The sequence below is a fragment of the Miniopterus natalensis genome, chromosome 7 (genome assembly GCF_054644295.1).
Source record: "Miniopterus natalensis isolate mMinNat1 chromosome 7, mMinNat1.hap1, whole genome shotgun sequence".
Lineage (NCBI taxonomy): Eukaryota > Metazoa > Chordata > Mammalia > Chiroptera > Miniopteridae > Miniopterus > Miniopterus natalensis.
In genome coordinates, this window is record NC_142087.1 from 37,611,667 (window position 1) to 37,615,222 (window position 3,556).

Here is a 3,556-nt window from a genome sequence, read left to right on the forward strand (position 1 = left end):
AGGGATCTAATAGTTTGGGGAAAGAAGGGAAATCCCTTCTAAGAAAAAGGGGAAGTGGTTGCACCTTATATTCTCAACCAGTTTAAAAAAATAAAACAAAAAGACAAAGCACTTGGTGAGACCCTTTGGATTTTGGAGACGCAGCACATGCACTTGGGAATACTACTTTGATCCACTCGTTGGGTGACTCAGAAGGTTACCAGTTTTAGGTGGGGCTCAGAGCAAGAGAGGGCTCTTCGAAGGTCCAGGCTGCCCTCCCATGAGGCCATTTTACTCAACAGAGCTGATGTTCCCAGAGGTGTCCATGGCAAGTAAGTAGAGGCTGTAAAGGAAGTAGTGACATTCTGCAGCAAAGAAATACATGTATTACTAAAATTCAACAGTAATAGCAGTTGTTTAGAACAGCAGTGCTCAGACATTTTATTCTCAGGACTCCAATGTACTCTTAAAAAATTTCTGAGTTCTTTGCTCATAAATTTTCCAAAACGAAACAAAATTTGGTGATAAGTGACCTTGTTTCATATTTATGCAGCTGGAGTCTCCTATGTGCTTCTGCATTCAATCTGTTGCAATATACTTGCCATTTGAAATACAACTCCCGGTGTGCTACCAGGCCCTATCAGAGGCTGACTTCCTAACCAGAGACACCAAGCGCCTGTGTGACCAGAGCTGACCAACACCAGCTGGTATTATCAGACCTACCACAGTATAAGAGCAGAGGTTAATGCTACATTCAGGATCAGCCCAAGAAGGTTTATAAAACCCAGATATTTAATTGGGTGGCCCCAAATCTCATGGTAACAATCTCCTTGATGACAGTGCCTGTGCCCCAACTCAAACTTGTGGCTTAATGGGGCTGGGGTGGGAGGAAGGGTTCCTAACACTAGCTGGCACAGGAGGAAGAAATTCAGGTTTTCTTTACTGATGGTTTATCATGATATTTTGGTGCTAGCTGTAAATGGACAGCTGCTACACTACAGCCCTGCTTAGGAGGGGCCTCCAGGACAGTGGTGAAAGATATCCCTCCAGTGGGCAGAATTGCAAGGAAGAGTCTTCTTTGCTCACTGGTGTGGAGAAGTCGTCACAGGTGTGGGTATATAACCACATTAGTTTACGAAGTTTGCAACACAAGTAACTGGGCAATGATGAGGATCCTAGGCTTGAAATGGCCAAGGGAGTGTGAGCGGGGCTGTCAGAGAAACTTGATGAATTCAAACTATCTGGGAAAACTGGGGTTCATTAAAATTACTAGTCAAGATCTGCATAAATTCCAAATTTATTACTATAAAATAAAGCTGGTACAAGGATAGTCAAACAAATGGGACAGAAAAAAAATCCCACAAGCATACATATGGACATTTGATATGGGATAGAGGTGCACCATAAGACAGTGAGGGAAGGACTATGTTTTTTAAGAAAGAGCCCTAAGACCATTGGGCATTCATATGGTCATAAAATGAAATTCAGTCTCCACTTTACCCCATCCTTCAAAATAAATTCCAGGTGGATCATGGACTTAATGAAAAGACAGATTGTAAATGGCTTTACAAGTTCATTTGGGAGAAAAACTTCGTGATCTTAGAAGGGAAAGATTTTTTATACAAAACACGAAAAGCTCTGTGCATACAGAAAAAATCGCCTCTCTGACTACATTTAAAATGAAGAATTTCTGAGCAGCCAGGACATCAATAAGGAAAAGAATACCCGAGAGAAAAATGGGCAAAAGGCTTGAACAAACATTTTCTAGAAGAGGTGTTCCAAATGCCATGATCTTATTAAAAGTGCTCAACCTCCCTGATAATCAGTGAAATGCAAATTGAAACCACAATTAAATACCACTGCGCACCAGTCAGATGGGCAAAAGCGAACTTGAACTGCAGTGCCCTCTCTTTCATAAATTCAAATACACACGTCTCTTTTTCTGGACACTTTATTCTTTTCAGAGACTCTCTGTTTCACCTGCCTAGAGAATAAATCTCCTTTCTCCTGTTGGGATAACTGAGGGGGAGTTTCTATTGCATAGAATTAGAAAGGGGGTTGGCATTTTTTTTTTATTAAACATACAACCAATTCTCATTTCTCCTTCACATAGGCTGCAATTCCTGAGTCCTTTGGAGGATTCTTCAGTATACAGTCGGCTCTCCATGTCCATGGATTCTGCCTCAGTGGATTTAGCCAACCATGGATCAAAAATATTTGAAAAAATAATGTTACATTGTTGCTGACGTGTAATATGTAGACTGGCCTACGATGCATCTGTGTCTGTGTCTGTGTCTGTGTCTGCGTGGTTGTGCTGAACACATACAGACTTGTTTTTTCTTGTCAATATTCCCAAACAATACAGTGTAACAACTATTTGCATAGCATTTACATTGTATTAGGTATTATGAGTAATCTAGAAATGATTTAAAGTATATGGGAGGATGCACATAGGTTATGTGCTAATACTATGCCATTTTATACAAGGGACTTGAGCATTCGAAATTTTGTATCTGCAGGGGAGGGAGGGGTGCCCTGGAATTAATCCCCCAGGAACACGGAGGGACCACTGTATGTCAGGTTGCTTCTCAGCTTTCTCTATTGCTGACTTAAGATTCAATTTCCTTGCATTTACTGAGTCATTTATCACTCTTCCATCTGCTCCCAAACTTTGTCGTCTCTTTTTTTTAACCCTTGAGGGGTTTTTCCTTAAAAAAACCCACACACCCTGTCTTCTGTTTCTCATCATGGCCAGGGATCAAGGTGGAAAGGAGGCCCCATGCGGGAGCTTCGCATCCGAAAGCTCTGCCTCAACGTCTGCGTGGGAGAGAGTGGAGACAGGCTGACCCCGGCAGCCAAGGCCCTGGAACAGCTCACAGGCCAGCCCCCTGTGTTCTTCAAAGCCAGACACAGGCAGGTCCTTTGGCGTCAGGAAAAACGAGAAGATTTCCATCCACCGCACAGTCTGTGGGCCTGAGGCAGAAGGAATCTTGGAGAAAGGTCTAAAGGTGTGAGACTAAGAGTTACCAAAAAATAACTTCCCAGATATTGGAAACTTAGGTTTTGGGATCCAGGAACACACTGGTCTGGGGGTCAAATGGGAGCCAAGCCCTGGTATCTACGGCCTGGACTTCTGCGGGTACTGGGTAGGCCTGGTTTCAGCATCGCAGACAAGAAATGCAGGACAGGCTGCACTGGGGCCAAACACAGAATCACAAAGGGGAGGACATGTGCGGGTTCCCGCAAAACCCAACCCCTTATTATCATCTTGGTGAGATTTCGGAAGGAAGAGAATGTCTATATCTGTATATAAATCAATTCTCTTTCTTTCTCCTTCTCTGTTCTTCTCTCTCTAAAAATAAGTAAAAATATTTTTAAAAAATTCACTCTGTGCACTAATTCCAATAGAGGTTAAAATTTTAAAGATGCTCACAGATTAGTACACCAGACTGAAAGGCAGCTTCTTGTTTAAAGCACAGATTTATGTAGATGGGTTAGGTCAACAGGTGTGTGATTATTGACTAATTCTTGCTTCATAAATTAATGAAGAATCATATATATTATACGCTCTTGGACT

General features: G+C 42.2%; 1 pseudogene; it reads left to right on the forward strand.

Annotated features, from left to right (window-relative positions):
* Positions 1 to 2,726: 2,726 nt before the first annotated feature.
* Positions 2,727 to 3,292, forward strand: LOC107535926 (large ribosomal subunit protein uL5 pseudogene; annotated as a pseudogene).
* The last annotated feature ends 264 nt before the right edge of the window (positions 3,293 to 3,556 follow it).